At 42.8% G+C, this 27,534-nt stretch overlaps 1 protein-coding gene across 1 annotated transcript in view; it reads right to left on the minus strand.

Annotated features, from left to right (window-relative positions):
* NUP210L (nucleoporin 210 like) overlaps nucleotides 1-27,534 on the minus strand; it is a 1,198,481-nt gene that overhangs the window by 159,072 nt on the left and 1,011,875 nt on the right. The gene's annotated exons all lie outside the window — the stretch shown is intronic.

Raw genomic sequence — 27,534 nt, forward strand, 5'->3', positions numbered from 1 at the left:
CCAAACTTCTCACAGCCATCTCCCAGACACGCATCCTCCTTGCCAAGTATGGTAAGTTTTCCGTTTTTCCGGCCATTACTTTTTGGAAAATTGAAAGGCATTCCCACCATATTATATGGATTGGAAACGGGGCCTCCAATCCCTCCTGCCGTACTTGACAGATGGGAAGCAACATTTTGGAGAAATGTGCTACATCTACCTCAGTGTATCCCGATTTCATGGCTGCGCTATGAACTGGGAATCACCTCGCTATCATCCATACTTAATTGGAGGCAATGTGCCTTTTTGAGAAAGTGCCTCATATCAACCCAGACAGACACTCTGCTTAAGGTGCTTTCGAATTATATGTTCAGCACTGACCATTCATTTCCCCAAAAATGGTTACTATCGGCATACAAGGTTCTGGCACAGGCAAAGGTCAAAATTGATCTCCTAATACAAAATCCTGATAAGGCAAAACAAAAAATGTATAAAGCGTCATGGATTAATAATCATCAGAAATGCCTCTCATATAATATAGAAATGCAACCAGTCAACGTTTCCCTCCACACTCAAGAGGAATTACGCAAAATTACTTATCTAAAGCACGGTCTTCACAACACAGAAACCTCATTTTGCGTTTTTGTCTATACATATGGGAAACTAGAGACCTCCTATGTAAGCAAAAACTTATTTTGCCCATAAAAAATGTTTGTTGCTTTTGCCAATCTGCTGATACCCCTGAAACCATAGAACATCTAATTTCTCAATGTCCCAAGTTATGTAGTCAAAGACAATTGCATTTCCACAAGTATTGTTCCGCATTTTCTCTGTGTGAAGCTAGTGAATGTTGGGATCGTATTTATGGTTCTACTCTTCTGGGGCTTCAGATTGCGACTGTTAATTTCCTACTTTCTCTACAATTGGATTATTTTAAACACTAGTAAATCTAGGCCATCACAGTGTATGTTAAATCTAATGTTTGAGTTTGTGATATAAACTGTCTCAGGTTTTTATCTTTAATTGATTTACCATTCGTTTTATGTTCATGGAACTGAATTTTTATGGTTTGTTGCTCATTGTATATATCAGATTTTACATGTACGTTGATACGTTTATTGGTATGCAAAGACATATTAATGGTTTTCTTAGTATAGAAATTCCTGTTTTTGATGTATTTGTATATTGAAAAATTGTTAATTCAACTAAATCAATACACATTTTTAAAAAAATATATATATATATTTCAAAGTTTGGAAGAAATATGTCAGTTTCTGGCTTTATTTCTTCAGGAATAAAGCCTTGTGGCCTCCTCAGCATGATCTGCGGTTAGAATCTGAAGATGGCCTCCTGGGTGGGGTGTGGCACTCGACGTACCATTTGCTGAGGCACAATACACCCAAAAGGACATAGATGGGCTACTAAAGTGAGCTTAAAAACTCTATTATAAGCTATAATAAAATGTACTGAGGATCCCCAGTCTGTCGCTAGGGAATATTCAAAGCATGTGAATCCATGAAACATCCAATGCTGCAAAAGATTTGCTAACGACAGCTGTTGAAAAATGCAGAAACATATGGGCTTCACATGTTGCTAGATTAACAAGTTTGCAACAGCATGAATCACTTGTTAAGGCACAGAAACTCACTCAATCTTAATTCTGTTTCAGAGGCAAAGGAAGCATACCAGTGGGGCATAATATAAACTGTAACCGGACTTTCACCTTGCCTGCACTATATGATGGCACTACCACTCTAATGGATGTTTCTGGCAGTGTGGGAGCAAGGCTTATTTCCACTTGCCATCACTGTGAAATGGATGGTGCTCTCGGGTGACTCTCTGTGCACCCATCCTTCTGATACATGAAAAACACTGTTTGATTCAAAACGAGCGCCCCAGGCCCGTCCAATGCCCAGATCAGAAAAGACAATAGAGGCCCAGTGACAATGTCCCATGGAAAGAGGTCAAACTATTTCAGCAAGGAGTCAGAAAATGCTTTGGAGAAGATACCAACGTAGTACCAACGTTTTTTCAAAACTGAATTATTCTTCACCTCATGACTAGCTTTTGAAATGCAAACAGCCACAAATGCCAATTGGCTATAAGTGATACAGTGGAACATAGTACAACTAGCCAATGTAACAGAGCATGGCCTGAATGCTGTGCGAGAAGAGCTGAGTCCACTAGGCATAACAACACTGCCAAACCGCCTAGTATGAGATCTCCTTACAGCCATGGAGGGAGGAGTGTGCAAGAAAATCAGTTCAACATGTTGTAGATATGTTCCCCCAAACGATTGAGACAATGGTTCATTAACTATAGCTATAAAGGCACTCCATAATCTGCAGACAGGAACAGAGGTAGAAGCAGGAATTGCTAAATATCAGAATGGTTGGTTGAATTATTTTCCTGGATGCCAAACTGGCTAACCATCATGTGCAAAGTACTTTTCCCTAGTCTCGTCCTCTTCATTTTGATTTGGTGTCTATACCAAGAAGTACTGACCTGTTGTGTGTCCCGAGGAAGTAGTATAAGAGTGCTTGTAGTAAGAACAAGAGATGCCACTTCTCTTCATAAAGATAAACACACCTAGACAGGGGAGGTAGACATAAAAACATAAACAAAGATTGTATGCATAGAACACACAATGTTTTGTCCACACCACCTGATCTAGACAACTTTCTAGTATGCTATGTCGATCGTACAGCGGATGGCAATTGCAATGTCTTGGCATGCAGCCCATGGGGGAGGAAAAGGAAGGAAGTATGCAACATATGGGTACCAAAGACTATATATGATTGGGCAAGGGAGCAAGGACTGAGGGACAAGGAGTTAATGAAAGAGTTTGTTCAGCAAGGAACAAAAGGGGGGGATATCAGGATGCACCACCAAAACCCCAGACATGAGAGGAAGTACAAATTAAAGAAATCCCTACACACTGAACTGGGGACCTGTTCAAATGCTAGTGGCCCCTGTTACAGGTGCACCCTTCCTGCTTTATATGAGCAGCAAGGGCGAGAGATACATTTCTGAGCGCACTCCATGAAGAAATGTAGGGCAGCAATGCATAGCAGAAACATACTTGAGTGTATAGCCCAGGTGATATAATGCAATAGGTGTCAAGGCAGGCTTGCTGGAATCTGCAAGTGCTGCTGCTGATCCCTCAGACCCTCTCCAGATGTTCCCTGCTCAACCCCCGGTTTACAGTTGAGTCGAGGATCCCAGGGAAGGGAAAGGCGTAGTGGATAAAACAACAAACTTCAGACACGCCTGGCTCCCAACCGCCTGGCCTGGTTCTGGTATCTGCAGTGAAATAAACAACACCTTATTATAGAGTTCAGTGGGCTAAAATATTATCTTCTTAGTAATGTGTTTACTAGTTACCTGTCTTCCCTCTGCTATTGGCCAAGAGGTGTTCACAAGGTAATTGCGCTTCCTTCTGCTTTCCAGAATGTTCCTGCACTCTTCCTTGTAAAAAGAATGTTCCTCTTATGAGAAGAAAACCTAAACTAACTATCCCTAACTAACTATTCTTTTATTTGAACTATTTTACAAGTCTTATATTGGTTTCTGTAACCTCCTTATTGCTATAGTATACCCTTCCATTCTTTCTGCTTGGTGATTGTTCAGAGTTGTTTTACAATAGTTTTTCTGTAAATCTTTTTCCCCTCTGTGTCTGCTTTTACTGGTCTGTGAGTTTCTGTGCACACGCACATTGAATTAGGATTTCCTCGGGTGCGCACACACGTTGAAACAATCTTCTTCTTGAAAAGCTCAGAACGAAAACTCTGCCCTATTTCGATCTCAATGCACGTTCTCAAATCCAATAACTTGGTGCACGTCTGCTCATCCCCCACTCCTTCGGCTAGCGCTCTGGAGCTCTAGCGGTTTGTCAGCTTATTTGGGAACTGCTGCAGATTGAAACCAGAGTCCAAAACTCTCCCGCTGTACAGCTGACTCACTCAGCTCTTCATTGCTCCGTACTTCATAGGGAAACACGCGCCGTCCCCACCTTGCGCTGAACTTTTGCGCATGCGCTCTCTGCTCTGCCCTTTACTTTACACTCCCCCTTTGAATCATTGAACACTGTTTGTAAAGGCTGACTACCGCTACTAGTCATTCTCACCAGGGGCGTTGTTAGGGGGGGCTAAGGGGGATATAGCCCCTGATCTTTTGGTTGTAGCCCCGGATAGAATCTCAGGAGCTACAGCCAAAAGACTAGCTAGCCCCCAGTCCCAACAGTTCCGACATCAGCTTATCCCCGGATCTTTTCCAGACCTAGCAACTCCCCTGATTCTCACAAGAAGTGAATATTAACAGTTTTCACTGAACGCTGCCGTTTGACTTTATACACGTTACAGTCTTTTTAATGCAAACACACCATTGTACCTCAAATTGCTGCACTCCCACCTGTGGTTTTCTGATTCCTCAAACTTCTTCAAGCGTGATTAACTTCTTTAACTGGTAAACCTCTGGACTCTGAATTGGGCCTTAGTTAAGGAGCTAAAATAACACACAACCTGCCAACAAATGTCTAGGGATGAAAGGCATTTATTGAACTCTGAGTTTCTGTCAAGGCACTTCAGTGTATTGGTCTTCCAAATAATCAGATCAGCGTACTACTCCACCATCTTGGCCTGGGAAACCTATAATTGCTGTAATGGTGAAAGAAATAAATAAAAGCCTCTCTAGCGCCGGACACCATGCCTTGATAAAAAACAAATCCTCCAACTATATGAATCACCACTGGCCACGTGCTAAACCTGACCGACCTGACAGTACCCGCCAGGGCCTAGCTTAGTTGGGTATCTTCTATGAAACTTCCCAACCAAGCGTGGTGCATGTACATCTGCTACATTTTCCCAGGACCTTTCCTCCGGGCCATAGCCTTTCCAATCAATTAGGTACGGAAGGTTTCCCCTAACTACACTCAAATCCAGAAAGCTTTTAACTTCAAATACTTTCACATTATTTTCTATGACTATAGCAGGCCGTGGTTTACCCAGTTGAGTACCCTCTACACAAGGTTTAACCAAACTCACATGAATGGTCGGATGGCTCTTAATATTAGGAGGTAACTTTAGCCTGACTGCAACCGGGTTAATGATTTTCTCTTTATCAAATGGACCGATAAATCGTGGGCTAAATTGTGTTCTCCCCTTCAAATGTAAGTTTCTTGTAAACAACCAAACCTTCTGCCCAACTTGATAATGAGGACCACTCTGATGCTTCTGATCAGCGAAAGCCTTGTACTTTAGTTTATTCTTTTGAAGAGCAATAGTTGCTTCTGCCAAACCTTTTCTTATGCAGTTTAATCTATCCTCCACCTCAGGGTTCAAATACTCTAATGGCACCACTTCCTTTAAAAACCTGGGATGATAACCATAATTACTGAGGAAAGGGGAAAAATGTGTGGAGTCCTTAACCAAGTTGTTGTAACTAAATTCCGCCAACCTAAATCTACCCAGCCCCTCTCTTCCTGCAAGAAACATTTAAAATATTTCTCTAATTCTTGATTCACCGATTCTGTCTACCCATTCGTCTGTCGGTGATAGCCTGAAGACAGCTGCACCTTTATTCCCAATTCCTTGCAGAAGGCCACGATCAGACACAATCTGGTTAGGTAATCCATGTAGTTGCACCAATCCTTGCAAAAAATGATTTGTTTGGTTCTTTGCTGTAATCTCTCCTCTCATAGGAATGAAGTGTCCTGCCTTAGATAACATGTCTACTACAACCAACACAGAAGTACAACCTTGATCTCTCCGAATATCCACTATAAAATCCATGGAAATTGGTTACCATGGACTGGGAGGCACGTGTAATGGATTGAGTAAACCAGAAGGCTTCCCCCACCAGACTTTGATTAGATAAACACTTCACAAGTCTTAACAATGTTTTGGGGTCCTGTCTCAAACTTTCCCACCAAAATGTCCTGTCCACCAATTCTAATGTTTTTCAAAACCCAGGGTACCCTGCCAGCATTGACTGATGGTATTCCTTTAAAGTCTCCTCTTGAAGTTCCTTCCTAGGTAAATATATCTTGGAGTGCATATACGGGAGGCTATTAACTATTCGTCCTAGCAAATTCATTTTAACCCGGGATTGAATTTCTGCCTCTGGCATCTCCTGCAGAATTCTTTTAAAAAACAAATCCTCTTCCAGAGTGGCACCTAAAATAAACCGATCCTCGGCAATCACTGGTTCTGGTTTGTTCTCATACTCCTTCTCACAAGCTAAGAACTGATGAGATAAGGAATCTGCCTTTCCATTCAGACGACCAGGTTTGAAAGGAATAACAAAGTCATGATCCAAAAAGAACAAGGACCAACGTAGTTGTTGAGGAGAAAATGTTCTGGCAGACTTCAAAAAGATCAAATTCCCAAGATCGGTTAATACCATGAGTGTGAACTTGGCTCCCAAAAAATAGTGCCTCCATTCCTGGAAAGCCTTTTTAATGGCAAAAGGTTTTTGATCTGTAAGTGTATAATTTATCTCTTCAGGGAGTAATTTGTTAGACAAATATGCCACAGGGTGTAGTTGACCTGTCTCTGGATGTCTTTGAGAAAGAACTGCCCGATAGCTAAGTTAGATGTGTCAGCCTCCACAAAAAAAGGTTGCAGTGGATCAGGATGTAGAAGGATTGGCCCTGAAGTGAAACTCATCTTTAATTTCTGGAAAGCTTGCTCTGCCTCCAGTGTCCACTCAAACGTAACCCCCTTTTTGAGGAGTTTTGTAATGGGTGTAACAATCTGATAGAAATCCTTGATAATTTTTTATTTTTTAAATATTTTTATTGTTTTTGGTTTATTTAAACCTGTACAAAATGCACTCAAAATTATCACAAAATTTAAAATACATTGAATTTCAGTTAACAACCATACATTCTCATCTTACACATACTACTAATCAATTTCACCATTCAATTAAAACACTTTTGTCTATACATTTTAGTGTCGATTACCGTATCCAGATCGTCTCTTACCCATACCTTATAAGTTTTATCTGTTTCTTTACATTATGCATGGGTGGTTAAACATTTACATATTCATACTAGGTCACATATGATTCTCATATATTCATTGACACGTATTTTCATAGCTATAGAGTTTCCATGCATCATCTCATACCATAGATTATCTCTGTTCACTCTAGCAATATCAGTCACAAACGATGAAAAATATGCGATCCTCTGCATCATAAGTATTAGACAAATAAATAACAGATGAATTCATGATTAATTTACCCCATTTATCATACAATGCCTACAAAATTTCTTTTCTTCATCATTTTTAGCTTGTACATTCAGGATCTCGTAAGTATTCAATACATTAAACCTGAATCTCATAGTTGCGTTCCTAAAGACTCTAAAAGGATATTTTTCTATATATTTCTCTGGAACCGATTTCCACTTCCAAAATTATATCACTTGTGAATACAAGGTTGAGTTTAAAATCACAGCATTATTCTCCAACCAATCAAATGCTTTTATGCATTCTTTGACCTTTCCGGGATTCTTTATAAGAATCTCCACTGATAGCCCCAGATCCAGTACATTTTTATCACATACTCTTTTGAAGTCAACCATAAACGCTCCTTCCAGATCTTTCCCCAAATAATAGTACATCGTGTTTTTTTCAGATACAAGACATTTTCTCAATAGCTATAACTTCTTCCAGCACATAATACTGTTTAGTGATGGCAATCCCAACTCATATCGTATCATTTCCATAGGTATATGTAAGGATCTGGTCTTATCCTGCATTCTAATGGAATCTGGAGTGAGTGTCAGGATTGACAATGGAATGTTACTGGTTAGAATGTTTATGTGTGACTGGTGTTCTCTGGAGGGAGTTGAGAGATGTAGCCTGAGAGAGAGGCTTGTCTATGAGATCTGGACTTTGCCATCTAATGAATAATGACTCTAGAAACTGGATGTTACACTTGGAAACTGATTAAAGAAGTTACTCATCCACACCTTGATGTCAGAGTCATTTTGCTAGAACCCAGAACTTTACATTGGCGACGAGGATGAAGCTGGCTGTGCTGGGGGGACAGCACCAAAGGGAGACACCCACTGCCCCCCTAAGAGAAGTGTTCCTCTCTCAGGTAAGAGCGCTGGATGGCTGTGAGGTGCTGCAGGCGCAGTGAGGGCAAGCGTGGCCCAGACAGACGTGCTACAGAGGCAGAGGCACAAGAAAGGCCCAGGAAGAGGTGCTGCGAAGGCATTGTAATCAGAGAGAAGCCATGGCTGTCAAGAGGTGCTGCAGAGGCAGTGGAACGCTGTTATGTGCAATGAGGTGCTGCAGAGGCAGTGAGGTGCTGCAACAGGCTGTGAAGAGGTGCTGCAGAGGCAGTGAGGTACTGCATGAGGCAGTGAAATAGCTCTGTTTGAGGCAGTAAAGAGGTGCTGCGAGGACAGTGAGGCGCTGCAACAGGCAGTGAAGAGGTGTTGCAGAGGAATTGAGGTGCTGCATGAGGCAGTGAAGAGGTGCTGCAAGGGCAGTAAGGCGCTGCATGGGGCAGTGAAGGAAATGCATGAGGCAGTGAAGAGGCACTGCAGAGGCAGTGAGGTGCTGCATGAGGCAGTGAACAGGTGCTGCTTGAGGCAATAAGAAATATTGGAGAAACTACCATAACCAATGTAACCAAACCCAGTTACAAAAAAACATAGAAAAGCATAAGAAAACAATAGTTAAAGTTTGTGCATCATATATGTCATACAATTCATATATTAATTTCAAGATTGATAATCTCTCATCCACACAGGTTTTGATCTAGACCTATGCAAACCTCTTTCACCGGTTCTCACATCTTCACCGGTTCTCACACAAGTTTTATCGTCGTTCCCATCTACTGCCCTTCCTTCCATTTCCTCTCCCAATTTCTTATCATTGTTTACATTCACCTCTCTTCCTTCCGTCTGTTCATTCAACTTATTCTCTCTCCCATTTCCCACTCTTGCTTACCTTCCTTTAGACCAGACCTCTCCTCCTTCCAATATGACAACATTACTCTTTACTGCACAAATCCTCTTTGGTCCTAGGAACTTACTTTCTACACATTTGTTTTCTAGTCTAGGGTATTTAACATACACCAACTGTCCAATCTTCCATTCTTGTTCCTTCACCCTCATCCTATCATCAAACAGTTCTTTATTCTTTTCTTGACTCAATTTAATGAGTTTCATTATGTGATCGCGATCTACATTAACCACTTTGGCCATACCTAGCCATCCTGGACAAAGCCTTGTTCCAGGTTCTCTGCCTTTCATAGACACAAATGGAGATACACCAGTCACCGAGTGCGGCGTAGTGACATAATTCCATGCTAGCATCCTCAACACCTCTTTCCATGGCTGTCCTGATTTCATGGCCATTTGCAGGCCCCCTTTTATGTACCTGTTGACTCTTTCAACAAGACCATTCGCCTTGGGATTATACAACGCTGTTCTTGTATGTTTTATGCTATATCCTTCCAGAAATGTTCTCATTGCCCCAGATACAAACTGTACCCCGTTATCTGACACAATTTCAACGGGTACACCTTCCTTAAGAAAAACTCTTTCCAAGAAACTAATCAATTCCTTAGCTGTGACTTCCTTCACTGCTTCCCATTCAAACCATTTGGAATGAAAATCTACCACCACAAATAGAAATTTCAGACGACCTTCTCCCAACCCTGCTACAGGACCCATGATGTCCACTGCCAACTTGCTCCAAGGCTGGTCTGGTATCACATTAGGTATTAATGGGGCTTCTCTCACCACTTAACATTTGTCACTGGTTTGGCAAATCATGCAATCTTTGACATACCCTTCAGCACTTTTATCAATCCCCGGCCACCAATAATTCTGCCTTAACTTCCTTTTCATGACAGTTTCTCCAGGATGTCCCTGATGTGCCAACTTCACCAACACAGATCTAAGCGACTGTGGAGGAACAATGCACCTTCCCCTCCTCAGCCTGCCTTCACACAAATTCAGCTCGTCCCTTATCTCCCACCAGGTATTGAATGTATTATCTATGTCTCCTTTGGCTGGCCACCCTCTCACTGTCCAACACTTTATAAGCTTAAGATCCTCATCTACATCTTCTTCTTGTATCCACTCTTCCTTCTTTACAGCATTCTGAATTTCTGCCAATACCAACTCTTCCTCTTCCTCCTTTTCTTCCACAGCATTACTGTTTACTGGCAGCCTTGACAGGTAGTCTGCCACCACATTTTTCTTTCCAGGCAAATAGCGTACCTCAAAGTTAAAATTCTGGAGTCCCAAACCCCGCCTGCTAATCCTTGGGGAACCCAACGCCCATCTTCCACTCTCAAAAAGCTGAACCATGGGCTTATGGTCTGACCTGACCACGAATCTTCTTCCCCACAAGAAATACTTGAAATGGCTCACAGCCCAGAACATTGCCAAGGTTTCTTGAAAGAATATAAGGTGCACAGGAAATAAAGAGAGTTCTTTATTTAAAAGGAGCTCCACCGAGCCCTCAGTACTTTACGGCCTTACTATTCAAACTCTCCAGCAACTGCCTCCTGTGGTTACGCGGCTCGCATTCTAAACAATGCCCACGAGTGCGCGTGACTGCAGCGAGGCGAAAACATAAGTCTCTACATATCTTTGCCCTTTAAAGGAAAGCGAATAAACAATTTATGTGAATAAGAAATATTGGAGAAACTACCATAACCAATGTAACCAAACCCAGTTACAAAAAAACATAGAAAACCATAAGAAAACAATAGATAAAGTTTGTGCATCATATATGTCATACAATTCATATATTAATTTCAAGATTGATAATCTCTCATCCACACAGGTTTTGATCTAGACCTATGCAAACTTCTTTCACCGGTTCTCACATCTTCACCGGTTCTCACACAAGTTTTATCGTCGTTCCCATCTACTGCCCTTCCTTCCATTTCCTCTCCCAATTTCTTATCATTGTTTACATTCACCTCTCTTCCTTCCGTCTGTTCATTCAACTTATTCTCTCTCCCATTTCCCACTCTTGCTAACCTTCCTTTAGACCAGACCTCTCCTCCTTCCAATATGACAACATTACTCTTTACTGCACAAATCCTCTTTGGTCCTAGGAACTTACTTTCTACACATTTGTTTACTAGTCTAGGGTTTTTAACATACACCAACTGTCCAATCTTCCATTCTTGTTCCTTCACCCTCATCCTGTCATCAAACAGTTCTTTATTCTTTTCTTGACTCAATTTAATGAGTTTCATTATGTGATCACGATCTACATTAACCACTTTGGCCATACCTAGCCATCCTGGACAAAGCCTTGTTCCAGGTTCTCTGCCTTTCATAGACACAAATGGAGATACACCCGTCACTGAGTGCGGCGTAGTGACATAATTCCATGCTAGCATCCTCAACACCTCTTTCCATGGCTGTCCCGATTTCATGGCCATTTGCAGGCCCCCTTTTATGTACCTGTTGACTCTTTCAACAAGACCATTCGCCTTGGGATTATACAAAGCTGTTCTCGTATGTTTTATGCTATATCCTTCCAGAAATGTTCTCATTGCCCCAGATACAAACTGTACCCCGTTATCTGACACAATTTCAACGGGTACACCTTCCTTAAGAAAAACTCTTTCTAAGAAACTAATCAATTCCTTAGCTGTGACTTCCTTCACTGCTTCCCATTCAAACCATTTGGAATGAAAATCTACCACCACAAATAGAAATTTCAGACCTTCTCCCAACCCTGCTACAGGGCCCATGATGTCCACTGCCAACTTGCTCCAAGGCTGGACTGGTATCACAGTAGGTATTAATGGGGCTTCTCTCACCACGTTACATTTGTCACTAGTTTGGCAAATCATGCAATCTTTGACATACCCTTCAGCACTTTTATCAATCCCCGGCCACCAATAATTCTGCCTCAACTTCCTTTTCATGGCAGCTTCTCCAGGATGTCCCTGATCTGCCAACTTCACCAACACAGATCTAAGTGACTGTGGAGGAACAATGCACCTTCCCCTCCTCAGCCTGCCTTCACACAAATTCAGCTCGTCCCTTATCTCCCACCAGGTATTGAATTTATTATCTATGTCTCCTTTGGCTGGCCACCCTCTCACTGTCCAACACTTTATAAGCTTAAGATCCTCATCTACATCTTCTTCTTGTATCCACTCTTCCTTCTTTACAGCATTCTGAATTTCTGCCACTACCAACTCTTCCTCTTCCTCCTTTTCTTCCACAGCATTACTGTTTACTGGCAGTCTTGACAGGCAGTCTGCCACCACATTTTTCTTTCCAGGCAAATAGCTTACCTCAAAGTCAAAATTCTGGAGTCCCAAACCCCACCTGCTAATCCTTGGGGAACCCAACGCCCATCTTCCACTCTCAAAAAGCGGAACCATGGGCTTATGGTCTGACCTGACCACGAATCTTCTTCCCCACAAGAAATACTTGAAATGGCTCACAGCCCAGAACATTGCCAAGGTTTCTCTTTCTATAACGGAATATTTGCACTCCGCACCTCTCAGCGTCCTAGACGCAAACGCAATAACTCTCTCTGTATTGTCCCTGTCATACTGCACCAATGTCGCTCCCAGCCCAAGCATACTCGCATCAACCACCAAAACACTCTTGTCCTTGGGATCGAACCTACCTATGGATGGTGCTTCACTCACCGCTTTCTTGACACACTCAAAAGCCACATCACATTCTGCTGACCATTCAAATTTCGCACCCTTCTTGAGCAACATTCTGAGAGGGGTGGACACTTTGGCAAAATCTTTCACAAACTTATGATAATATTCGGCCAATCCTAAAAATGATTTCACTTGTTCCTTATTCTCTGGCACAGGTGCAACTTTCACTGCCTCCACCAAATTCCTCTTGGGCCTCACCCCTTGTTCATCTATCTCATGTCCAAGATATTCCACCCTATGCACCGCAATCTTACACTTACTCCTTTTAACCGTTAACCCTGCCTCACCCAATCTATTTAACACTTGTCTCAACACCCCATCATGTTCTTCAGTGGAACTAGCATATATCAGAACATCGTCTTGAAACACAATAATGTTCTTTACTCCGCTCAACACTGTCTCCATCACCCTTTGGAATACAGCTGCCGCTGAGGCGAGTCCAAACGGCATCCTGCAATACTTAAATGTTCCAAACATCGTAATGAATGCCGTCAAGTGTTGACAATCCTCCTTCAGTGGAACCTGATGGTATGCCTGAGAAAGATCGATGACTGAAAATACTTTGGCATTGTTCAACACCGACAATTTGTCACCTATTATCGGCAGGGGATGTCTATCTACTAAGATATTCCTGTTCAGATCTCGCAGGTCTACACATAGTCTAATGTCTCCATTAGTCTTTGCTGCCACCACCACCGGCGACAGCCATTCAGAGCTTTCACTCTTCTCAATTATTCCTCTTTGGAGTAGCGACTCCACTTCTACCTTCAGCTTTTCACTTAGTTCATGAGGCACTGGCCTCACCTTGTGCACTTTAGGACTGGCTCCTGCCTTCAGCTGAATTTGATGTTCAAATCCCTTTAACATTCCCAATTCCTCTTGAAACACTTGGGGGTATTCCTTCTCCCACTTATCTTTCAGCCCGGCAACATCAATAGGCCTTTCCGCATTCGCTTGGATCCTGATACCCAACTTCCACTGTTCACCCCATCCCAGGAGTGACGAACCTTCTTGAGTAACATATATCTCAGATTCACAGCTTCTCCCTTTATACTTAATGGAAGCCTGGAACATCCCTACAATTTCAATTTTTACATTCCCATATGCATAGGATTCAATATTGTGTTCCTTCAACTGCTTTACATCGCCCTGCACGTAACCCAAGAATGTTGCCTTTGACATCAAAGTCCACAGTGAACAACTGTCCACTTTCATAGTCACTATTCTCCCATTGATCATGAACACATCTGTTGGTGCGCCTCCCTTGTTAGAAACTTCCGATACTTCTAGCACATGCTTTGCTTGGTTGCTCATTCCCATAGCATGATCCTCTTCTTGTTCAGGTACTCTTCCTCCTGCTTCAATGTTTTGCACCATCCCCGATTCCCGGCAGACTCTTGCGAAATGACCCTTTTTCTTGCATTTCAAACACGATATATTCCTGGCTGGCAGAACATGCTTGTTGAAATGTGACGGTTACTGCCACACTTGTAACATCTTATTTCCTTGTTAGGAATGCCTTTGCGGAATCCCCTCACTGCGGCCACTTCTCCTTCCGACTTGTCTCCTTTCATGGTATTCATATATTTATGGGTCTGTTCAATGCTTCTTGCCGTGTCTATGGCTAACTCCAGTGATGCATCTTTTGACAGTAGCCTCTCTTGTAATTTTTACATTATTTGTGCATCTAACTAATTGGTCTCTTATAAGAGAGTCCGTGAGTAGCCCAAACTCACGCGTATGACTAAGGGACCTTAATGCTGCAATAAAATTTTCCACTGGTTCTTGCGAATCTTGTACCCTCTGGAAGAACTTGTGCCTTTCAAACGTTATGTTTTTCTTGGCTTCGAAATGGGCTTCTAAATTCCTCTCCGCCATGGAATACTGATCCACGTCTCCTTGGCCTTGCTGTGGCAGATCAGGCAAACCATCGTAAACACTTCTGCCTTCAGTTCCTAAATTGTGGAGTAATATTGCTTCTTTTCTCGCTGACGCAAACTTATCACCACCTATGGCAATCAGATAGGTGTCAAATAACTTTTTCCACCTATCCGACCTTATTGGTGGAGCACCAGGTTCTGGTAGAAACGGTGGTGGTGGTGCCATACTTGCTGCAGCCATCTTTATATAGTTCGTGGTGTGCACTCGCACCAAATTGCACCAATTCACAATTGCCTTCCTTATGTTCTGTATAGTGTTCTCCACAACTGTACAAACGTGTTCTATGTCTCTCTCTTTTTTTTCCAAAACTTTCTCCTCCTCACAGTCTTCTCCTTTGCAAGTCTTGCAAATCCAGCCTTCCTTTACTTGCCCCTTATCCACAACTCCACTGGTGCCCAGCTCCTCCTCAAGATTTCTTTATATTATTTCTGGGCCTGTTGGCCTCAGTTAGCCACTCCTTTCCCTTCTGGTTGTGCCCTGCCCCACACCCCTTGCTCCTCACCTTATTGTCCAATGGAGAGCCGGGTGGGCAGCACCAACCAGGAACAGGACCCGCTGCGCAGGCTTCTTCAAGCTTCTTCAAGTGCGAGCGGAGGTGGGGAGAGCGTCCTCCTGCAGCGCCACGCTCCCTGGGCGCCGCGGAGACAGCCGCATGTTTCAAAGGTGAGACAAATCTCCTCTGGCAGCGCCGTGCTTCCAGGGCGCTGCGGAGACAGTCCCCTTGCGGCCGCTCACCTCACCGCTCACAATGTGGCCTGCGCTGCTGCCGGTCGCGACCGCAGCGCCGTGGACATCCCTCGGCCTCAGCAAACTTCCGGAGGAATCTCGGCTCCGCGGCGAGCTCCTAGTGCCTCTCCTAATCCTCGTCGCCACAGAGGGCTTGGTGCCCAAGGCAGTAGCGATTTGAAGAGGCCTGGGGGGCTAAGTTATGCTGGGATTATTAGGAAGCCATGCTGCACAGCTGGGGGCTTGGAGCCCAGGGTAGCAGCATCAGAAGAGGTTGTGAACCTAAGCTGCGCCAAGAAGTGACAGGAAAGTTGTTTGAAGGAGTTTGGGCTAAGGTACAAAGTGCCTGGAGCAGAGGAGGGTCCTGGGGGCCATTCCAGCGTTTGAGAGGGTTTGGAGCCCGTACCTGCACCGAAGGGACTTGTAGCACGTGAATACACCTGGGGGCCTGCAGCCCATGGCACAGTTGGAGGTATTCGGAATCACAAATGTGCTTAGGAAGGGGCTCTGAGCCAATATGCAGCAACACCATAAGGGAGTTAGAGCCCATTACAGCGCTGGAAGGGGCTCTTAATTCTGGCTTTGCTGAGGAGAAAAGGCTGCATATATCAGGCTCTGGAACCGGCTGTTTTCAGGTAGAGTGACACACTTGCAAAATGTGTTCCAGCGAGAAGTGCAGGGAATGGCCTGCGCTGAGTAGGAGGTTTCCTTGTGCAGAAGAGTGCAAAAAGGAGAAGTTGGAAGAGTCTGTGCTCTCAATTAGGGATCGGATTATGGTGTGCTGCTGTCGCATTGTTATGAAAGCAATATCGCAAAGATGCAGAGCGCTGCATCATTGAGCCAGAAGAGGGGCCGTGTCCCCGAAGGTATTTTAGTTTAATGAAGTGGAAACGAGGAGGGGCCGTGTCCCCCGAAGGTATTTTAGTTTAATGAAGTGGACACGAGGAGGGGCTGTGTCCCCCGAAAGTACTGTTTGTTTAAAGATGTGGACACAAGGAGAAAGGAGCAGAGTTATTCGTCTTTCTTTACTTTTGAGGATTTGTTTATTAGTGGAATAGCAGATTTAGTTTAGTTTGGTGATAAATGCCATGTGAGGCCTGTATAACATTTAAAGAGCATGAGTGCGTGAGAGAGTAAGCTTGAAATTGACGGTTGTAGTTTCTTGTGGGATATGTTGTCCAGATATTTGGGTGCTCCATCAAAGTGATAAAATGCTGAGGAGCAGAGAACAAGGTTTACAATTTTTGTTTACAAATTTTGTTTTGAGTTTAGGTTTCAAAGGTGTTTGTGCTCAGTCAGCCAGGGGCGTGCAGGATTTAAATCCTGATGTGAAGGGTTTTAAAGGAGGTTTAAAGTGACATTTTTGAAGGAAGTGATTGAAACATGTCTAGTTCTAGTGATATTTTGAAATGTTACTCAGTATTTGTGTTTTAAGAACATTTGTGATGGGGGGCCTGTTGCAAGTGGTGGAGCATGATATTGATTGGTGTGCACGGATGGAGTGTAAAAGTCGTGGCCTCTGTTAACCTTCGGTATGTGGAAACTAAAGTAGAGTTTCTCTGCACTAATGTTTTTCTCCACAGGTGGGACTTTTATAATGCAGAATTAATGAGAGTTTGGTTATGTTAAAGTGTGTGCTGATGGTTAAGCAAAGTTAATGGTTGTTGTGCTTAGAAACTTTACAGTAGTTGTCATGATAATATGCGGAATTTAGCAGAGTTATTGATGTTTGTGTATTGCTTGGTTGTATGAAGTGGGGTTCTCCCAAAAAGGAGCTTGATGTACTGAGGAATACTTTCAACATGGGCACAATTGGGGTAATGGAGTCACTGAGTAGTGAATTAGATACCCGAGTATCAGGGATACTCAGCCTAGTTGGAGGTGGTATGTGTTGAGGCACATACCGGTTTCCGATTGAAGGGTGTGAGGGAGTTGTGTGTGTGTTCTATTGGGGGACGTTGGAGTTAAGATTTGGATGAGAGGTATGGGTGCCTCTATGTTTGTAAAGTGTAGTAATGGTTTTCAGTAGTTGGATGCCTCTTCTTCACTTAGTAGAAAGAGGAAGGGACATTGGTTGTAATTGTGTCACACAGCGGTGTGGATGTTCATGGAATATAGGAAGTGGTTAGCAGAATGTTCTTAGTTTGGAGAGATGATGCAGGTGCATCAAACGTGTGGGTGTTTGTGTGTGTGTGTGTGCTTTATATAGCTGTTATGCTTGAGTTAACTTGTTGTCTTTTTGATATCTCTAAGGAGGGGAGATATGTAAGGATCTGGTCTTATCCTGCATTCTAATGGAATCTGGAGTGAGTGTCAGGATTGACAATGGAATGTTACTGGTTAGAATGTTTATATGTGACTGGTGTTCTCTGAAGGGAGTTGAGAGATGTAGCCTGAGAGAGAGGCTTGTCTATGAGATCTGGACTTTACCATCTAATGAATAATGACTCTAGAAACTGGATGTTACACTTGGAAACTGATTAAAGAAGTTACTCATCCACACCTTGATGTCAGAGTCAATTTGCTAGAACCCAGAACTTTACAGTATACATTTTGGAATGTGGCTCAATACCTTTCGCCATACACATGCTTCAATTGTCTTCAGGAATGGTACTAATTCGTCTGGATAGAACTCAAGTCCATAGGACAAACGTGGGATAGCTTTCGTACGATAGAATAAAATACATGGTGTTAATGTGAATCTCCCATATTTTCTTTCTATTATTTTCATTTGATTTGCAATTACAGATGCCTTCGCCTTGATAAACCTTCTATAAAAGTTTGCAAAGCCAAGGAAGCAATGGACATCCTTCACACAGGCGGGTGACAGTCACTCGTCCACTGGCCTTACCTTTCGCGTATCTATTTCCAATCCTTTGGAAGAAATAACAAATCCCAAAAACTCCACTTCCAACTTTGCGTATAACTTGTTTTCTCTCAGCCTTTGCAGGTCCTTTCGAACATGTGCTTCATGTTGTTGTATATCTTTAGAAAATATTAGAATATTGTCTATGTATACCACTACAAAGATGTCCAGGAACTCCCGAAGCACTTCATTGATAAAAAACAGAAATGGTGCCTGTGCATTACACAGACCAAAAGGAATCACTTGGTACTCAAACAGGCTGATCTTAGTACGAAAGGCTGTCTTCCATTCATCGCCACGCCATACTCTCACCAAATGATAAGCTCCAGGCAAATCCAGCTTGGTAAATATTGTCGCTCCCTGAATCTGATCCAACATCACAGAAATTAATGGTAACGGATGTCTGTTCTTGATTGTAATATTATTTAAGGCTCTATAGTCAATACATGTTCATAATGTGCCTTTCTTTTTAGGGACAAAAAACAATGGAGATGCTGCTGGAGACAGAGTGTCTAATTAAGTCTTTTGCCAGATTCTCTGGATGCATTCCTTAAAGTGTTTGTGCTCCTTCTCTGTTAGAGAATAGAAGCGACTGCAGGAGATTTGAGTCCCAGGTTCTAGATCTATCTTGCAATCATAATCTCAATGAGGGGGTAGTTCATTTGCTCCTATTTCGTTAAAAACACCACTAAATTCCTGGTAGCATTCTGGCAAGTCTCCTACTGCTGCTCCAATCGTATGTACAGTCGATACCTACATTGATCTACCCGGCCACTACTTCCGAGGACCTATTTGGACTCTTCTGAATTACATTTCCCTTCAAACAATAACCCTTGCAAAAGGATGAGGTAAATTCCACCATGCTCCTTCCCCAGTCTATGTGAGGGTTATGATAAATCAACCTAGGCATTCCTAGAATTACTTTCAACTGGGGTGTGTCTATCAGTTCAAAAGATGATTTCCTCCCAATGTCTCCCAGGCATTTCCATGCCCACCAAAACTGTTTCATGTGTAATAAGGCCTGATGTTAACTGAGACCCATCCACCGCTCTCACTTGTTCTGCCCTTTTCCTACATTCCAATCCATGAAATTCCCGGTAGCACCTGAGTCTATTACCACCGGACCACTTGCCTTTAACACCCCTTTAACAGAGAAGGATACATTTAATTTAAGGTGTGGCACTGCTGCTTGAATTGTGTTGGCCACCTGTTGAGTTCTCGAACTGCTGGATGCTGAAGGGGTTTTTGGGACACCAGGGACAGTTTCCAACAAAAAGCCCAGACTTCCCACAATACATACATAAGTTGTTCAATCTACGCCTCTCCTTCTCATCCTTAGACAAAGGATCTCTTAACTTACCCGACCTTTCTGAATTCCCAGGTCTTAAATCTCTGTTTACTGATTCTCCTCTTCCACTTTATCTATCAACTTGATTGAAAACTCTGGTCTCAAATCCACCTCTTTTACGCTCAGCCCTGCGTTCTCCCTGACGATAATCTATTTGCATAACCAAATTCATCAAGGCCTCACACGTCATAAGTCTATCTACTTGTCAGGGATTTCCTGGGTTCCTGTAATATATGTTGTTGTCTCTGTGGTTTGGTTTGGCCTTAACTTTTATCTGCAGTGTGTGGACAATCTCCCAAGCCAAGATGGTGGTTCACATCTGGCACCCTGATTGGCTGGGGAAAGACAAAGGGCAGTGGCTGGGCATTCTAAACTGCCTTTCATTGTCATTAGCCCAGCTGAGAAGACCAACTGTTCATGAGCTCCATTACTTTAGGCCAAATTACTTTGGGGCATCTTTTGGAATTAAGAAGTTCATGTTTTTGGGTCTGGAGCAGACGAGAGAAGAAGGCAGCAGTTGAAGCCATCAAGTTTCCAGCATAAGCTAAGTGTTCTACTGCTAATGTTCTGGATAGACTGTTTAATTCAGTTTGTGGAAAGCTTAACTTCAGCTTGGGTTTTAGTATCATTTTAGCACTGAAGAGTTATCTGAATAGTGTACGAGTGAAAATAAACTGCCTTTCTAGAAAGGGTGTTTCAATTTTACTTAAGGAAAACATTAAGTGGTTTCCAGGACTTCTGCCGCTAGCATATTCTTTACAGCACTCACTCGCCGTCAAGAAAAAGGAATTTATTTCCATTTTTTTATTAGGTTTAGTTTTTTCCATTGTGTGGCAGCTTGCCCTGCACATATTTCGAATGTTTTCCCAAATATTGCTTCATGTTGGGAAAAGAACGTGATTCCCAGCATGCGTTGCACAGAGACTTTGATAATTGACATTCAGGTGTTCATAATTTAAAGCGCGGGTTGCGCAGTGACTTTGCTTCAATAATTCTTTCATTGGAGACAGCAGGGCGCAGTTAGCGCGCCCACTGGCATTAGAGGTTTTGGAAACAGGGAATCTTTTATAGCAACTCAGGTTCACTTCAAACCCGCTACTCAAGCCGTAGGAGGATTTCAGAGACAGTGTTTATAGAGAACTTCATCTGAATGTTTTTTTTAGTTTAAAACTAAGCCACAGGCTCATGTAGAGTTGAACTAAATTACATTAGTGAATCAGCCATCTCTTTTCTAGGTTGTTCAAGAACCTCAGACTTTCATGTTAAGTTAACAAGTTACAAGTTTATTAAAAGGAACAGACAAGAAATAAAGACTTCTTCTTGGCAGTTCGTAGAGGAGAACCAGGTATTTAATTTTTAATTATTTTCTAACCTAAGGGGTCAGAGGAAGTAGGGGGCAGGAATGTATGTATGAGTGTAGTAATTAACAAGACCTGATCTCTTTTCCTTCTCTCCTCTACAGATCTACAAGAAGTATTTGAAGGAGATCTGGGATTTTATTATTTTATCCACTTCCCCTTTCCCCCTGGAGTGTGCTATGCTCAGCTGTTAGTCTGGTAGTTGAGGGTGTGACACTCTGGAGGGACTGTTGGGGTTCAGCAGCTTCTTGGGACAACTTTTCAAGTCTCAGCCTGACAGTACTATTGTGGCTAGCGCAGCCTTTAAATCCTCTCTAAGACCTCGATAAAACAATGAGGCTTGCTTTTCCTCTGGCCAACTACTTTCTAAAACCAAAGACTTAAACTGAGTAACATAACTCACTAAATCCTTGCCTCCTTGTTTCAATTCTAAAAGCTTCCCATCAACTTCTTCAGAAAGCTGATGCCTATCAAAAATGTTCTTGAACTCAGACTTAAATGCTGACAAATCCATTAAAATTGAATTTCCTTGGCCTACCAATAACATCAACCAAGCTGCTGCTTAACCAGTAAGATAAGACAGCATAAAGACTATCTTAGCCGTGTCAGTAACAAAAGCCTTTGCTCTACAAAGAAAATGGAGTTCACATTGAGTCAGAAATATTTTACATTTCTTCACATCCCCTCCAAAATGTTCTGGAGGGGTTAAAGGGACTGGACCCAACTTTCCTCTCAAAATTCCCTTATTGCTTTCCTCGGGTACAGAACCTCCCGCCAAATCTTCTTTAACTAACACTGGAAGCTCATAGTCTAAATTCCCCTCTTCACTAGGCAAGCGTGATGTTCCTTCTGCCTGAAAGCTGGACACTTTAATACTTAACTCCTCCCATCTGGCTTGTAGATCTTGGGTCTCCATCCTAGCAGCCCTCATCTTCTCCCTGTAATCATGTCCCCCAGAGAACTAGTCAAGGCCTTTGTGGGATCCATCTCAGCTCAGGCTGATGTTCTATCGTGGGCCTTTCATCCTGTCAAGGCAGGCTTGCTGTAATCTGCAGGAGCTGATGCTGATCCCACAGAACCTCTCCGGAGGTTCCCTGCTCAACCCCAGGTTTACAGCTGAGTTGAGAACGCCAGGGAAAGGAAAGGATTAGTGGGTAAAACAACAAACTTCAGGCACTCCTAGCTCCCAACTGCCTGGCCTGGTTCTGGTATCTGTAGTGAAATAAACAAAACCTGATTACTCAATACACGGTTCAGTGGGGTAAAAATATGATCTTCTTAGTAATGTGTTTACTACCTGTCTTCCCTCTGCTACAAGCAAAGAGGTGTTCATATGGTAACTGCGCTCCCTTCTCGTTTCCAGAATGTTCCTGTGCTCTTCCTTGTAAAAAGAATGTTACTCTTATGAGAGGAAAACCTAAACTAACCATTCCTAACTAACTATTCTATTATTTAAACTATTTTACAAGTCTTGCATTGGTTTCTGTAACCTTCTTCCTTCTTATTGCAGTAGTATACTCTTCCTTTCTTTCTGCTTGGTGAAGGATTCTCCGGAGGATAGCTCAGGGGCAACACGCTCGCCTTGGAAGCAAGACAACGCGGGGCAACACAGGTTCGAGTCCGGGTCCATGCTTAGACTCCTCTGGGTATTAAGCATGTTATAAATAACCAATTACAATTGTTCAGAGTTGTTTTACAATAGTTTTTCTGTAAATTTTTGTCCACTCTGTGTCTGCTTTTACTTGTCTGTGAGTTTCTGTGCAAACGCGCGTCGAATTAGGATTTCCTCTGCGGCTCATGTGCATTGAAACGATCTTCTTGAAAAGCTAAGAATGAAAACTCTGTCCTATTTCTAACTCGATGCACGTTGTTGGACATGATAACTTGCTGCACGTCTGCCTATCCCCCACCGCTTTGACTAGCAGTGTGGAGCTTCAGCGGTTTGTCATCTTAATTGGGAACCGCCGCGGACTAAAACCAAAGTCTAAAACTCTCGCGATGTACAGCTGACTAACTCAGCTCTTCATCGCTCCGTACTTAATGGGGAAACACGCGCCATCACCACCTTGTACTGAACGTTTGAGTGCACGATCTGCTCTGTCCTTTACTTTACAGTCAGCCTTTGAATCATTGAACACTGTTTTAAAGGTGATCACCTCTCTGCTGACTGTCCCTACCAGTCGTTCTCACAAGAAGTGAATATTAACAGTTTTCACTGAATGCTGCTGTTTGACTATTTACAATTACAGTATTATTAATTCAAACACAACATTGTCCCTCAAATTGCTGTGCTCCCATCTGTTGTTTTTTGATTCCTCAAACTTCTTCAACAGTGATTAACTTCTTTCTTCAACTGTTAAACCTCTGGAGTCTGAATTGGGCCTTAGTTAAGGAGCTTAAATAACACACAACCTGACAAGACATTTCTAGGGATGAAAGGCAGTTATAGAACCTTTGAGTTCATGCCAAGGCACTTCAGTCTATTGTTCTCCCAACCAATCAGATCAGCCCACTATTTCGCCATTTTGGCCTGGGAAACCAATAAATGCTGTAATGGCAAAAGAAAGGAATACAAGCCCCTCTAGCACCTGACACCTCGCCTTGATATAAAACATCATCCTCAAACTCTATGAATTACCACTTGCCACCTGACAATAGGCAAATATTGAGCAGTAGTGACACACATGTATAAGGAGAGAAAGATGCAGAGGGCACCACAAGCAGTGGAATAGCTTTCCTTTAGTACAATCACAAGTAATAACTACAATGCAAAGCACAAATCTGTCTTACCGCCTATTAACTGCATTAGAATTTAGATTGCACATATACAAATATAGGCCCCATAATAGATGCAACTCGCTGGGCCATTTATGAGTTAGTAGGCCACATAAGCACATGGATTTCTCCTCATAGTAAAATACACATAATTCATGTCCATCCTAGACGGTGCACGAAAAAGGTCAGAGCCTTTAGAGGCAGAAGCGAAAAGCCGCACAGGGATTAGTCAGAAGCGCAGGGTGAAGCAAGTTCCTAAACTCCACGCGAGAAATAATATAACAAATAGTGTTCCTAAACAGTAATTAAAACTTGCAAGATGAAGGCCACAGTTTCGTGAGAACAAGGTAGCGTGCTGAGTAATGGACAACTGCAGCAGAGAAACACACTGTCAATAGAGGTGAAAGATTCTCTCTCTCTCTCTCTCTCTCTCTCTCTCTCTCTCTCTCTCTCTCTCTCTCTCTCTCTCTCTCTCTCTCTCTCTCTCTCTCTCTCTCACACACACACGATTTGCACATGGTCCTGTGGTAGCACAAGCTATATGACATAGGATATCCCACAATGGGAAAGGAAAGAAATGTTCTGAAAGGTGAAACATGTTTTTGAAGAGAAGTCGCAATATTAGCTGTCATTTGTACAGTCACAAGGCTGAGAAAGATCAGAAGGTGCCAACATTTCGGTCCCATGAGAAGGTGATGAGGTCATCATTTTTGTTGCCACACTGTCTGCACCTCACAAAATGATTGGTTAATGAAGGGGGAAGAAACCCACCATGGAACACTTGAGGTGGGATAGCCAATGGGGAACTGATTTGTATGTTGCAAAATGTGAGAATTTACAACAATAAATAAAAATGGAGAAGCTGGAAAACCTGATTATTAGATCATTGTCAAGAAGAGGACAGTAGATTGGTCGCAAGGGGTAGGTTACGTCAATAGAGCTAGGTACTATATAGAATTATGTAGGGGAAAGCAATTACTGTCCAATCAGTGAATAATAATTTACATGTATCTTGAAACATTGTTAAGGCTATGATGTCCCTCACGCCTATAAAAACCACCATTTAATGATGACATGTTGAATGACGCTTGTATTATTCCTGGCTGAGGTTGCATGTAATAAACTTTTGTTTTTATTGCTACTCGTGCACTTTTATTGCTGATTGGTTGATTTGAGTTATCATGTTTTTGAGTTTACCTTACAGCTGGGACCTTTGTAAGTGGAATCTTCAACACTAAGTGGGTTGTACTTTTCCCATGGGTCTTGTCTTGAGGATTGTGCCCTTTCCTTGCCCTGTTGCCTCTCCTCTCAGTTTGCCCTTTTTCTGCTGCTGCTCGTTGACTCCCGTTCTGAGATTGAAAGGTTTGTATTTATTTTTATTTATTGGACATTTGTATGCTGCTTATACACAAGTGTTTCCAGGCGCCACAACATAATAAAAAGAGGGGGGTATAGGGAAAAACAACAGTAACGGTTGTACTAGGCCTAGTGACGTTCTTACCGTGCAAGTGGAGAAAACATAAAGTGCAAGGGAGGGAAGGAAGTGGGGGGCAGAGATGGGGAGGGGACAAGGGGAGAGTGCAGCAATGTGGGCCCAGGGGCTGAGCAAGTGCTGATGGGAGACATGAAGGTCATGTGCAGCGGAAGTGGGAAAGGGAAAAGTGCATGCCTTTCATCAAAAGTGTGCAAATGCATTATACCTCAAGAATGTAATAATTTAGAGGGTCATTTTGCACTGAGTGGTGCACAAAATGAAAGCATAAAAGCAATGCATAATGCTTTCATCATTTTGCACTCCATACCTTTGTTGTGCCTTTCCAAGGCATAGGAATTCAGCAAAATAAAGTTTGCATTGCTGCTTTGCTTTCCTCCTCCGTCTTGGAAGAGCTCTCGGTTTTACACCTGAGATTTTCATGCAAGCGTAAAACCAAAGGATTCTTATACAAAATGCATTTAATTTACACCTTGTAAATGGAAGGAGGATTTCAAAGGAATCCATTATAAAACACTGGGCCTCATTACGAGGAAGGTGGTAGGGGGTTAACAGTGCCGGTAGAGCTGCCAGCGCCGTTAACCCCCTATCGCCTCATTACGAGGCTTGTTCGTGGGTCCTGCAAAGGACGCCTGGTTTTACCAGACGTCCTTAGCGGGTCTCGCGAGCAGACCAGGATGCTAACAACGGGCCCGTCATTAACGGGCCTGTTGTTAGCATCCTCCCCATTCCCATTGAGCCCTATAGGGTCTCAAATGGGAATGGGGATGTACCAATCCGGGTTCCAGGAAAGGGAATTACCGGGCCCTCCAACGTCGGAATGGCCTGGTAATTCCTCATTCCAGGAACCCGGACCCGGTACCCGGTATGGGGGTAGCCATAAAAAGCGGCATGGCTACCTCCATACTTGTAATGAGGCCCACTGTCTGTAAAGCGTAATTTACAGGCAGCATTTGATTGCTCACAAAGAAGAGTAAAAGTGAAGTGTAAAGGCGATTAAGCCTTGGTTTTCTCTTCACAATTACACTCTGCATTTTGAAAATTGCATGCAAGGGACCCAAAAGCACATATGTGTAAACGTTGCCTGTACTCTGCATGCAATTTGCATTTTATGAACATGACCCCCATAATATACTCATTATGCAGGTGCTTTTGAGAAGAATGTTTTCCTCAAAAAGGTCTTGCAGGCGCTAAAGAGACAACTTGACATTTGTGGGGACAATCTGTCCCCCCACCCCCTTTTATGGAATGACTGTAGTTCATTCAATGATGTTTGGCCAATAAATTTGACACGTTTGACGCAAGGGTTACTCAATGAGCTGAAATAATTCAGAGAAATGTTCAAAACCAACAGATCTTCTAACAAAAATGTCTTGCGAGAAGGTAGATCCAATAGAGGTTAGAAAATCTGAATATGGCCTGCTGGGAGGTGCGTAACCTAGCCACTTCTTTGGTAGGGGGTCAGCTGGCCCTACAACAGGTGGGTAGCTTTCTAAGTTGTATTTCCTGTTTATTACTATAGCAAAATGCATTTAAAAGATTCCCAGCATGTTGAATGGCAAGTCTCCTAAGCACGTCGATCTACAAACGATCTAACGCGTTCTAATTTTTAATGTATGGGCTTTTGGCAGCAATGGTGCTGACACGCCTTGATTGTACTAACCATCTCCTTTTGTCTAGAAAACACATTCGCGGTATCTCTAGACAGGGGAACGTCAGATGTTTAGATTTAGAAGCCCCTACATTTACACTGTTCTTAGGCTGCAGTATATGTTTAGGATTTTTCAGAACCTTGAGGCCCTCAGATTTGCGTCTATGTCCTGTAAGCGCATCAGAGTTATCCCTTGTTTTAGTAGAAGAGTTGGAGAACGGGATCTGGTACCAGCCAGAACCTGGTTCTGAGATCCCTTCCCTGGTTGTTGGGGCAACTTGTCAGGTAAGAATTTATCGGCCTTTGAAAACAAAGGTGTACTCACCTGAGGCTTTGTTAGACTTTTTGATTCTGGGTTACGAGGTTCTGGAACTTGCAAGACATGTCAATGCTGCCTAAGTTAGAGGGTCACTAACAGAGCTTGTTGTTGAAACCGTGAATCAAAAGGGAATTGCAGAGCATGCAATCTGGCCAGGAATGTTCAGGCCGCTAGGTTCTGGAGTTAAAGTCATTGAAAGTCAGCTGTAGACAGTTGCAAGTAGCACAAGTGTGTTTGCTTGAAACTGACGATCATAAATCATCAATGATATCATTGGGAGCCAGGAGCTGAGCTAAGAAACTAATCTAGCAGGTAACCACAAGCCAAGTAAAGAAAGTCCAGTCATGAGTATTTGAAGCAAAGGACTGAGTTGCAGGGAGTCACTGGCACACTGCTGG

Source organism: Ambystoma mexicanum, chromosome 1p (assembly GCF_040938575.1).
Source record: "Ambystoma mexicanum isolate Mex_15411 chromosome 1p, UKY_AmexF1_1, whole genome shotgun sequence".
In the NCBI taxonomy this organism is placed as follows: Eukaryota; Metazoa; Chordata; class Amphibia; order Caudata; family Ambystomatidae; genus Ambystoma; species Ambystoma mexicanum.